General features: G+C 38.6%; 1 long non-coding RNA gene across 2 annotated transcripts in view; it reads right to left on the minus strand.

The window, feature by feature from the left end:
* Positions 1-5231: 5231 nt before the first annotated feature.
* The window catches only part of LOC122868770, a 62665-nt gene continuing 54496 nt past the window's right edge, over positions 5232-13400 (minus strand). The window contains exon 4 of one of the 2 annotated variants that reach the window (XR_006376173.1): positions 5232-6456. This is a non-coding gene — a long non-coding RNA (uncharacterized LOC122868770). Of the gene's footprint in view, positions 6457-12147; positions 13185-13400 lie in introns of those variants that run through there. The other variant, XR_006376174.1, reaches the window with a different exon arrangement.

Here is a 13400-nt window from a genome sequence, read left to right on the forward strand (position 1 = left end):
ATAGATTTTCACAGAATATCTGAAAAAAAGAAAAATAAAACCCCATCAGAACAAACCATAAATTCACTCATTATCATCCTGAAAGCTTGATTGACCTGTCTTTGTGTTCTTGTTTGATAATAAATTGTGGAGAAACATGGAGGCAGGAGGAGACAAAGCGAGAGAGAGAGAGAATTAGGCAGAGAAGCAGAGATAGGCTCACTCTCTGACACTTGGCTGTCCTGACTGCCCTTGTGAAAGCTGACACCTCCCTAATCTCCACTCCCGACCCCCCACCACAACCCCCATCTCAGCTGGCCAAGGTTGGCTAGCAGACAAGCCTGTCACCCAGTCAGAGACCTGGGACATGTCCAAGCCCTGTCCAGATGTAGGCACCAGAATTCACACAGACTCCTCCCGTCCCACGGGCATGCTCGCCTACCTCCTGAGACAAATCCTCAGACAACTTCCTTGACCCTTGTGCATTTCATGTGTCTTAATGTGCTTATTTAAAAAGGAACTGCTGCTGCTATGCTAACAATGAAACCTGAGCAATTTAGGTTTATAGGACTACCATCAACAAAAACTACTTGTTATTCCATTACAGCCTGGGCACAAGCTAACAGTACAATCTTTTTTCAGCTTTAAAAGCCCATGCAGCTTAAAGTGCCGATTAAATGTATCCAAACATCAAGTGCAGAGTACAAGGAATGTTTTGTAGGAAAACAACTGCACTGTGGGACCACAAGAGCAATATTTACCTCATTATCTCCTACAGTATTTTTTTTCTGACAACGCTCTCTACATACAGTACTTGTCTGCTTTGAAAATGTGGTTTTATGCCTCACAGTAACCAGCATTCACATTTCAAATGTAAAACAGTTCTAAAGTGAACTCTTCAAGTTCTTCCACAGCCATATGGGCAGATGGAAGTGGGTGGTGTGCCCCTTGAATTTAACTTATTCTAGACATTCAGATAGTGTCTGGATATACCAGTGTTCTTTCACATGGATACATTTCTTAATATATTCATAGGGCTATGCTGTGAGGAACATGTATACAAACTTGCAATCTTGTGCTGGAAATGTATGACATTCACATCTACCACTGTACATATAAAGTGGAAACAACACATAAAACACACCATGAATTTCACATCCAGTGAAACCCTAAGAAACTTTGTTACAAAGTCTGCACCTGCAGAGACCCCACAGTTATTTCTCCAACAGGCGGAAACTGTGTAAGTGGCGTGAGGTTAAGCAGTTACTGTTTCATAGCTACTCAGTTCATTTAACATTGCTACTCAACATATTAACCAGAGGAGGCAGCAGGGTCCACATGCCTACAGCTATTCTTAAGTTTCAAAGTCAAACACACAAAATGCATTTAAAGGCCAAATCAGGAAGTTTTTGACCATATAAATCAAGGTACAGTGTATTCACATAATGAAGAAATTTGACTTAGAAATGAAAAATAAGCACTTTGTCTGTTTGTCAATTCATTATGAATAAAAATATAGGTTTCTTTACTGGTCTTTTATAAGAAAACATTTATAAATTGGATTTTACTGTTGTTTAGGATAAGTCTCTGTGTATTGAAAGAGCACTCTACCAATTTAGCATTGCACTTCTATAACATTATCAGACTCACGATGGACAGTTTTTAAAAAAGGATCAAACTCGGTGCAGCACAACCAGAGATAGTCTTTTTCATTCTACACATTCTTCTTCCAAAACTGGCGCCTACATTACCCACAATGCAATTCAGGTCTGGTGAGCTCACTTCTTTCTAACTCCATAGCCCCAGATTTTTTTCGAACTTGCAGTCTTGAGCTCCAACCAACTCTGAATCAAGTGACATAACTCGAGGTAATTTATCAGACTTCACGCAGCTCCCTCTGTAGCCTTTTCACATTTGCAGTAGTACTCCCCAACACCTGTTAACAGACTTGGATGTGTAAAATCAGCAAGGTTCCCCTTTAAAAGAAATGTCCACCGGTGTGGGGGTGATAGCCGATGCCAAGCCTTTTTAAACTTTTGTGGGCAACCTTTAAGTTTCTTTTCAGTGCGTTCAGGAAATGTAAAATTTTTTATTTTATTGAGTCTTGTCCAACATCAGAAGCCGTGTAGGTTTTTGTTTTATTGTCTGCTAGTGCCATCAGCATTCAATAATACTCACTATAAATAGTTTCCAAAATTCAATTCCCTGTAATCGAATCATAAGCCACAGAACCTTTATTACAAACAACAACAAAGCGGATCATAATCCTTGTTTAAAATGAGAAGTAGGATAGAAATAATCTGTTCTACTAAGAAGGATGGTTTGAGTAAAAAGAATTTGGGCTTCACTTGTAATTATTGTAAGGCTTAAAACTTAATGATCCTTTTTTGCTTTTGCGTACTTGTATAAAGACAAGTACACATTTTCTCAGAGGAATATGAGGGATAATCAGATACTGGAACCGCTGACTCGCTGATCTCCTCTGTATATGTTGCAGTGTTTCTGCATTAACCAGTACATAGCGAGTGTGGATCTTTCCTCTTCAGTTGAGCTTGAAAAAGAGGACCGATCTGAAAATTACATCAAACACACACACACACACATATACATTCTTAATGTCTATTTTTATTATATCTTGAGAAGCGGCATTATGAAACACACACACACACACACACACACACACACACACACACACAGACAGGGAGTGCATGACTCACTCGGTGTTCATTAGTAACGAAGAGAAAGATGGATCACCAGTACTGGGGGAATAGTGGATGTGTAGCATCAGATACTGTACATGTTTACTTAATGATTACATTTGTAAAGTGTAACACTGCACTCTTTGGCAATATGTATGAAATGCAACTACACACACACAGAGAAAGACGCTATACATCAGTACAGGTATTGTGTGTTTAGTCTTGATATTTCCTGCCACAGAAAAAATTATGGCAACAGACATTATGGGACATTAAATGTTTTTGTTAAAGAAGATTTCCTCTGTGTTTTAATCTCTTTCACTTCACTGTGAGGTGAAAACAGACTCAGCAGCTGAAATTTACCAAGTCACCAGAATCAGAAATCAGAATCAGAAATACTTCATTGATCCCCGAAGGGGAAACTCTTTTGCTACAGCAGCTCACTATCACGTCAGTGCACACAGGAATAGAAGTACTAGCAAAAAAATATATAATACACTATAATACAGGTCAGAAAATAAATTAAGTACCAAGTGGGTATAAGTATAAAATAAAATAAGTGTGAAGTACAAAGAGGGTTTACCGGTTGATGATAATAATATGGTATAAGGTAATAGTGCATGAACTGTCAAGTTAAGTGTAGCTTATTTATAATGAGACAGAGGATATTGCACAGCAGTAATAGAGGTATGAATAAATATCAATATCAATAAATAGAGAATTTTAAACTGAAAAGGGTATATTGCACAGGAGTATAAACCATCTGGCCATTTAAGTGTTTGTTACAAAAAGATATTCTATATAAACCCACTTAAAATTAAAAACACACATTTACATAGGCCGGGTTTAATAATGTAAACTTCTATTTCCCACATGAAAATTACATTTTCGCCACAGAACTTAGAGCAAATAATGTAAAAAGAAATCTTTTCACATATGAATTTACAGTATACAATAGGTAATGATAACATACACTGTATCATTATATTATCATATCGTAGAATCCGTAGAAAAAACTGCCACATGAGAGGTCTTAATGTGAAAAAATGTGTCACCATTTGATAATTTGATGTCACATGTAAGTTTTCATTCGTTTCTGTAAGTTACCTCTCAAAGCCTCAATCTGAACTTAATAAATTTGTGGTCTTGTGTCATGGCAGTACCTTTATTTTCCATGCAGATAAGTGGGCAGCATAGCTTCTTACTAACAGTGCTGTAGAGCAATGGCTTAATATTTAAAATATTATTATAAATGAGACTAAAATATATGCAAATGTATAACTTACTGATTGGTATAAATACATCAGAAGAAAGCTATACTGGTGTTTAAACCTTAAAGACAGGAAACACCAGAGTTGAGATCCATTAAGGTAAATACTTGGTTGCCATAAGTGGCATTTAAGTGTCTGGTTGAATAGCAAGCCTTTTAGTGTGGAGCACACACAAGACATCATAAACCTGCACAACACACACACACACACCTTCAGCCAACCTAGAACACCTCATCAGCTATTTGTTAATTAAAAGCCAAGCAATATATTTTGTACTTCCTCCCCTCCACAAGAGTCAAACACTTCGTGGAGAAATCACTCGATAGCAATCACTTAATATCTTATTTAAAAGGTGTGTGAATGTGTGTATGTTCATGATTGCCTGTGTGTGTGGGTGTGTAAAAGTGTGTGTTTGTGTATGCGTTATTGATTCACATTCAGTCTTTGTACCTTCTCCTTCCTATTCGTGGTCAGACTGAGCCTCTCCCAGCATGCATGGGGCAGAAGGCAGAAAAACCCCCAGCCTGGACAGGTCACCAGTCTATCAAAGAAATGTCCAAACAAGACTGTACTTGTTAGCTAACATGCTCCCACTGACAATGCTAACATGCTGATGTTAAGCAGGCATAATGTTTACCATGTTCACCATCTTAGTTTAGCATGCTAACACTTGCAAAATATTACTAAACACATGGCTGATGGGAATGTCATTAGTTTTGTAAGTATGTGATCATAAAACAAAGTATTGGACAAATTGAAATTTGTGACCTGATGATGAAAAGTCAGGGGATAACCCAAATCATTAGGATTCATCCTTTAGGCACCATGGATATCTACTAAATTTCAAGAAAATCCATCCAACAGTTATTTCAGTCTGGACCAAAGTGGTGGACTGACTGACTGACCGACCAACACTGCCATCCCTAGAGCCATGCTGCTAGAATGGATAACAAAATTCTACGGTGGATGGTGTAAATGGAAATAACTGTCAGCCAAGATGACATAATTAGGCCTGCAACCAACAGAGAAGTTGAGAATTGGAGTTCGACATCAGAGACAGTGATTCTTGTCCCATCTCCTACCAACAGTCACCACTGGTTTCTTTAAACCCTGACCCCGATCTTTGTCTAACCTTCAAGTGTAACTGAACACCCAATTTCTGCTAGCTCCCACCCTCCCAGCATATTTAAAAATGCAGCAGAGGACTGCACAGGACAACCACGGTAGGGGGTGTGGCCAGTGTGTGACGTGGGAGGTGAGGAGATACTGACCAGAGTGACAGACAGACTGACCACCGCAGCTAGCCATAGAGCTGGTACTCAGCGCGGCGGCACTAACCAGCCATAAGCAGTTGCTGTCAGCCTCTGCATGTCCACGCTGGAAACACAGAGACTCCATTGAAGCTTTGACAGTCACTAGAAGCACGTTGACGGACCTTTATAAATGTTTCTGTGTGGGACCAGTGTTGTAGCTGAGCTAACGGTGTGTGTGTCTGTGGGAGAGTGTCAGTACGTAGCCATAGCCCTGCTGTTTATCAAATTCATCAAGGGAAAGAATGCAGTCTGGTGGTGCTTCTACAGTCATTAAAAGCACAAGTCCAAACCATTGCGCCAAAATAGAAAAATACTAAGTAGAGGGTTAGCAAAAATAGAGTAAACTTTGCAGCCAGGAAATATAATTTATATGACAAAAGCTGCCTCCATATACATCACCTGCCTCCAGATCAACCGATAGCAAAATTCAATTGCAATAGCCAGGTTTCAAACTATAGACAGCAGTCGCTATTCATATTTATAACACAATATGTACAATTGAAATACTTGCACTAAAATGTCAAGATTTGGATCTGAATCCATTAACAACAATACTAAGTACCCATATACATTGGTTTTCAACTGAAAAAGTGGTTTGGGAGTTTAGTTACTCTTTAATGAAGTAGTTTTAGCTACCGCAACTTAAAATTTAACCATAGGGGCAGCATATCAGAAAACAATTGTTTTAGGTACAGTTTATAGTCCTTTGAACATAACATAGTTAGTTTATTGTTTATGTACCTGTTATTTAGGTACGTATGAGAACTTGTTGGTTGTACTCCATACAGAGTGACAGTGCCTGGCAACAAAGGCCAGCCAACAGGAGAGGACCCAATCAGCACCTGGTTTTCACCACTTGGTGTATGGTTTCACAAAGATTTGAGTTTTAAGATTGTATTAGTCTGTACAAAAATCTGTCCATGGCTGACAATCCAGACACCAGTCCAAGCACCATAATGAGGGCATAGCAGTGAGACAGAGAGTGAGAAATCTAGCCATAAAGGTTAGGCCAATATATCAACACACTGTGGGGGGGGGAGTCTGACGGGTCTCTGAGCACTTTCTTCAGTTTATTTTCCCTCCATTTTCCTCCTCTTTCATCACCTTCCTCGGCACCTCTGTTGGCTGATGTCTGACCTGGCCTGCAGGAGTTTGGAAGTGACAGACTACAAGCTTGTCCTGTGTCAAAGTGCACTGTGATGAGGGGAAATAATGGTCACACAGACACACATGAATGCACACAAGAACAAATGTATACACACATATCCTGTGAAAGGGGGAAAGGTACACTGTTAAATTCGATGGAGTGTAAATTTGCCTTTGGCTTGTTACACTCTTCTTCTCTCAATTAAATCAGTCCAAGTGGTTCAATCTCACCTCTCATGTCCAACATTTGCGCACTACAAAATGATTCAAAAATATTAATTGACATGTTTTTGTCTGAGATCCACATACTGCTTTCTATAATTCTACACTTAATAGAAAGAAAATTATATTTTGTTTTTATGAAGTTATTACAATTTAGATAAATAAAATAAGGGATACAAGAATGGAGGCACTTTGTGATATCAGGTCTTAATTGTGTCAACTTAAGTTTGTCCATCACATTTGGCTAAATATACAGTGTACAGCACAGGTTGTACATACATGTTTTTTGGCATAAGTCTGTATTAAAATTGCCCAAATTAACCCCTAATTTTTCTACAATTACACATTTCTTCTTCAAATCCCCCTTCACCTTAACGTCCAAACAGTGGCACCTGTATCCTAGCAACAAAACCAGGTAAGTGATGGGAACCTCAGAGTGTGAGTACCTGGGTCTCTCTGGAGTCATGCAGATAACATACAAATAACATCAGCAGCATTTAGTGTATATTTTCATTGTTTTTAACAGTAAAAAGGACAAAGAACATGTTTACTGAGAGATGTACTAATTACTTAAGAGTTTAAACCTTAAAATGGGCACAGCTGGCTCTAGTGTAGAGTCTGATTTATTAAGATCACTTATGTAAAGCTGTTCAGTTGCAACTTTCAAGGTATAACTGCTCTCAAAACTTCTAGACAGAAGAAAATGTTAAATATGATGCACAATTGTATATTATATATATATATATATATATATATATATATATATATATATATACACACACACACACACACACACACACACACACACACACACACACACACACACACGAGGTGAGTTGGAATCATATCACTCATCACCACACAAACGTCTGAGCAAAGAGTGTTTTTAAAATCCTCACAATGCGGAGGGAGGAAGGAAATGACTTTTTCATCATCACTATTCCTTTCAAAGGAAATAATTTTAAATTCATCAAATTCAAGAGGTGACTGACCAAGCTATGAATCATTACTTACTATCATAAAACATGGGACTGTTTCGGGAATGATTGCATATTGACAGTGAAGCATTTAATGCCCAAAGAGAAAAAGGAATACTTTGATTTATTTAGAAATCATTTATATGTAAATCGTATCTGGTAAATGCTAAATCATTTTAATGAATAGGTAATACATATATCAGCAAGATGTTCTTTTCTGATGCCCTTTCATATGTTAATTGCTGGAGTTACACTTTTAAATGGAGCACAGAAATGTAGCGTCAATGTTACATACATTTTTTAAGGTATAGAGTGGATCAGGTTTAAAGGGAAGACATTTTTTTCTGTGTACCATTATAATCCATATGCAATGCCTGAAGACAAAACAAGAATTTGATGCCACGACCTCCTTCAACCTGAAGGTTATCTCAGCAACTGTAACCTATGAAAGCTAATGAAGTCAGAGCTCCAGAAACATCTGCCCTTCCGTATCAAAGTAGGCTGGAAGAGATAGGAGGGAAAATATTGAAAATGCTTAACTTCATTAACATAACTTGAATGTGAAAATGACATAGTTCAACCAAACAATGGGCTTTATGCAAGAACCACTCATATAAACAGATTTGTTCTTCTTCTTCGACCCGTCGAATGAGTCATGTACAGATAGTCAGTCTTTCTCCACAGCGGAAAAAATTAATTAAATTAGTTTAAATACACCAAAATTAACTAAAACAAACTTAATGCAAAATTAAGCATCTAACTTCATGTCAGACCATTTCTTCTTTATGTCTGTCACAGTACAGCACTGCTCTGTTGAAGCGTAATTGACAGCTGTAGATTTTACATTTTCTAATTATTTCTAATTATCATTGTCTAATTATTTACTCTAACACGACTACTGGCATTGCTAAACTTGTTATCTTTTTGTCTGCAGATTTCTGGACCGCAGGACTTGAAGCTCAGCAGTGTGAAAGTCTTCTTTTAACTCTTTGATAACATTTTTGTGAATGAAACCTGTCCACAAATGGAGCGGAACAGGTAGCCTTTCAGTCATTTTACGGGGTGTTGATTATGCTAATGATCAAATCTCACTAACGCACACCTCCTGATGAACAGGTGGCATTCATCAGGCTGAAACGAGCAATTTAGTTTGTCCAGTTAAGAGAGTTTGGGGAATCCGACTTGGAACACTAGTACGAGCGAACCTCTCGATAAAAAGCAAAAGAGGTTTAGGATAAGAATAAGTAAACTTTACTGTATGATGCCCATTGCTTTTCAAAATCTTTAAACCAACAGAAGTTGTTAAACCACCAGGTTTGTCAAAGGGATTCTTACATTGAGGAGTGACATTTTAAAGCATATGGCACCTCTTTAAGTCTGTGGAAAAGAACAGACGGTGGAACATTGCCTCTCTAGACTCCATCAGAAAGGAAGAAAGCGAGTTTTGAATATTCATGACCATATTCATGACAGCATAAGGTATCCACTGGGATGTCAGAGGGGCAGGTCACGGCTTTGAATGTACTTACCTCACTGAGGATTCTGTTAAAATAGCAGCCCATGAGAGATTTCTGTAAGAGACCCCAAACTCTCTGAGCCTCCATGTTGTGCCAGAGGTCAATGGAGCACTGACCTCTGGCAGGTGGGAGGCTGCTGGGAGTCAAAGGCCAATCAAATCAATTCCTCCTGGCCAAGACTGGGGTCAAAGGTTCTGTTTGTGTATGTGTGGTCACAGGTCAGTGTCGATATCTAGTCCCACACGTCGAGGGCAGTGACTCATTACAAACCACTCACAAATGGCCCATTAGTTGTTCTGTATTTGCTTGTTAGCTTTCAGTCCGGTCATAAAAGGTTATGATCATTTTGTTTTGTCCCAAAGAATCTACTTTCCCCCCTTTGCTCTTTTCACTTTGTATGAGCCAAGACAACAGACTAATTGATGCATTAAAACAGCCTGAAGTCTGAAATGAAGCAAGGCGGGGAGTACAGTCTCAAAGGTACATGAGGATTAGGAGGGAGAAAAGAGTTGAAGAGAAAAAGAAAGGAGGGAAGCAGAGATAATGAAGAGAGACCAAAAAAAAAGACAGAAAAGGGAACCGAAAGAGGACAAACAATGATAAGGAAACAAACTAGCAAACAAGCCGAATGAAAGACATAGCAAGCCTTCTCACTTGTACAGAGATTTGTGAGAGCATGTGTTGAATTTTTATACTTGTTGGAGACAAATAGCAGCACAGAGAGAGCGTCTGAGCTGGGATCAGACACCCAGAGAGACGAGGGGGAGGCCGGAGCAGCAGTCGCACCAGACCTGGCAGGAACCTTGCGTCTCTGAAATATCAGACTCTCACAGTGAGCCTTGTTTGTTTGTCTGCTTTTCTATTTTCATCCTCTGTTCATAATCACAACAACACCCCTTTCTCTTTTCTCCTTAGCCAAAAGTTGCGATATCCCATCCTTCTTGTTCTCTCACTCTCTCTCAGTGGCCAACAGTTGATTTTTTTCCCCTCAAGTCTCTCCATGGTGCTTTCAGTTACTTTGTGTTTCTGACACAAGGACAGATTGTGTTTCATAATGAAGCAGATCAGATGCGTCAGCTTTAGTTTTAATATTCTGTCCTATAGCGCCGTGCCTGTACTTTATACTGTAGAACACACATTATAAATAGTGTATATTAGTGCAATGCATGACCCTGTTACATCATCCAACCTCAGATGGTGAGACCCTGCTGCCTGAAACTGTCATGCCTTTTTAATGTGTCTGTCAGCAAGTTAGTGAAGCTACATTAGGAAAAAAAGCAAAGGCCTGTCATACATCACAGTGTTCTGTCAGAGACAGATTTCTGCTCACCTGTGTGTGCAATCTGCTTATTTTCGCTAAAATTAGCCTCTGTCGACTTGATTCAATTCTAATTCAAAAGACAGACGATTGATGGAAAAAATGATTGAGCTGTGAAATTTCACTGGCAGATTCTTCCCTACGCAGCATGATTACAGTCTTGCACTTCCTTTGTGACACAACAATACTGATATACAAGCTCACTACCAAATCACTATAATGTAGCGTTGAAATTTTCTAAACCAATAAACATATTTTTCTCATCTCCATCCACACTACTGTACTGTAGGTTGCCAAACTTGGGTGAAACTAAGATGCAATTGAGTTGCATGGTGTAAAGCCCTCTGCAACACACTTGAAACTTGTCTGAAACTCAGCCGCAACAGTTGCAAAACTCTCAACTTTGTGAAACTGGCAACAGCCAGTCAAAAGGCTGATAACGTGTCAGATGATGGCGTCAAACTACCATTGATGTGGTATCATTTCAACCGATTTTAACAGATTGATTTCAACTCGACAACGGCTTATTGCTGAAATGAACAAAATAATAAAACAGAACATGGTCTCTTGGACGCTTCAGAAGGAGTTTATCCTGATAGACCTCATGCAAGGTTGGTGAGCTAGGCAAAGTTTGTTTATATCGCAGTGAGCCGGTAGCTAACACTACGACTAGCTTAGTTATCATTAACATGACAGTTGTTTGAACATTTTGCTAACGTTGTCTGTTTTATTAGCTAATCTTCTAAAATCTGCTGCTGTTATTGTGATCTATATAACGTTAGGTTATTAAATTCCTCCTCTCTTGACACTCGCTTAATTTTACAGAGAGCGGCGATTCCTTTGGGAAACCTATTACAGAAGGGGAGACAGAGGTCCTGGATGAACTTGCTGCTCTACTTGGACGAAATGAACGAGGCATCAGCTACAACAATGAGTGGCTACTTAAAACATGAATTTACAAATGTTATGATGTGTGATAAAGTAATCGAAAAGGTAACCCAGTAGCCTGGGTGCAATGATTAACATTGAGCTGAAACATAATTTGAAATATACATATACAACTATGTTGATTATTTTTAAAATTGCTTTGTGTAACTGTCAAGTTGCATGAAAATTATGTTTCATGCAATTTGCAACCTGCAACTAGTTGCGTGAAAGTGTCACCATGTAAAGCCAGCCTTAGTCTGATCTCCTTTATCCAGAGTGGTATAGCACAGACGCCCACTTCAGCCCCTCGGGAGTTTCCGAAATGCCAGTTTGAGGGCATCCTGGCAGCTGGCATCTCTGCAACTGTCTTGCATCGTCTGGCATTCACCCTGCCTGCAACAGCTGGAGGGGGGGCAGGCTGACAGTCACACATAGCAAAGATCAAAGAGACGTAAAGATGGAGGGACAGAGCCCATCTGTCAACCTAAGCAGTCAGATCCTGTTCAGTGCTGTACAGTGGCCAGTGGTGGAAGTGTTCAGATATTTTACTTAAGTGAAGCAATACCACAATTTAAAAATACTATGTTACAAGTAAAAGTCCTGTATTTATATTTTTACTTAAGTAAAATTATAGTAGAATAAAATGTACTTTAAGTATCAAAAGTAAAAGTACTCGTTATGCAGAAAAATCGCCCCTGTGAGTGTTAAATTAGTACACATTATATTAATGAATTATTATTACTGATACATTAATGTGTAAGTAGCATTTTACTGTTTAGTTGGTCGAGGTGGCGCACATTTTAACTACTGCTAGGTAGTTTATAACAAATATTTTACAAGATAACGACATGCTCTGTATGTAAATATGGACTAACTAGGATATGGACTAAAACTAACTAGTAACTACAGCTGTCACAAAATGTAGTGGAGTAAAAAGTACAATATTGTCTTCTGAAATGTAGTGGACTAGAAGTACAAAGTAGCAGAAGACTGGAATACTCAAGTTCAGGTCAAGTACCTAATTAATTAATTAAGTAATTGTACTTAAGTACAGTACTTGAATAAATGTACTTAGTTACATCTCACCACTGACAGGGGCAGCTGGCTGGAGCCAACTGTTTTTATGCTGACTATTAGCATCCACCCATGTCCTGACAGTAGTTCAGCCAGGAGACACCAACAAAAGATTACTTTACTTATTTAGTGATCGATTTACAATTGGGGTTAAACCCTAACATTAGTTCAAACATCTTAAATGTATTTATTGAGTCATGGTACGGGTGAGTTTGTGTGTGTGTGAGGTGATGGACTTCTAGACCACTGATACTAAGCCAGTCAGTATGAGCATAGGGAGGTTACGATTGATTGACACGATATAACCAAAAACCTTTAACACATGCACAGTCCTGCACTGGCAGTAACCTGTTGATGTCTGTTGATGAACTTTGTTTAATTGGAAAAGCAATTTATGGCTATAATTGTACAAGCATAGCACCATTTGTTTGATTCTGATTTACAGGCTCTTATCTAACCTTTAGCTAGTCTTTTTCCTAACTGTGTTTTGGTGATGGCTTAATTATGTTCAATAGATGTTATTGTTGTGTGTTTGGTATACTGTTGCAGCTTTGCTTTAATGTGAATTCATGCCTGAAAATTACCTTGCCCTCATTTTCAATTTTTATTTTTCTATTTCTTTTGATGTCAAGACATTAATTTGTGCTGTGCTGAATGCAATTTGCATTAGTGATCAGTCTTGTTAGTTGCTGTGTGTGGGTGGACCCAGTGTGTTCTCCATCATGCTCCTTCAGCCTTGTTCTGTGTTTGTGGGAAAGCAGAACAGCTTGGTGATCAGTGACACAGTCATGTGCAATGGGGTGAGCTGAAATGAGACTTTCTTCATATTAGGAAAATCAATGTCAAACAAAGACAATACATGACTTTTGTAAAATCTTAAAAGGAATAAAAGGAGGAATGTTTGGTTGGTTTTTGTTGTTTCAATGCCTTTAAACATCTGTTTGCATATCGATACAT

Source organism: Siniperca chuatsi, linkage group LG21, assembly GCF_020085105.1.
Source record: "Siniperca chuatsi isolate FFG_IHB_CAS linkage group LG21, ASM2008510v1, whole genome shotgun sequence".
Classification (NCBI taxonomy): Eukaryota; Metazoa; Chordata; class Actinopteri; order Centrarchiformes; family Sinipercidae; genus Siniperca; species Siniperca chuatsi.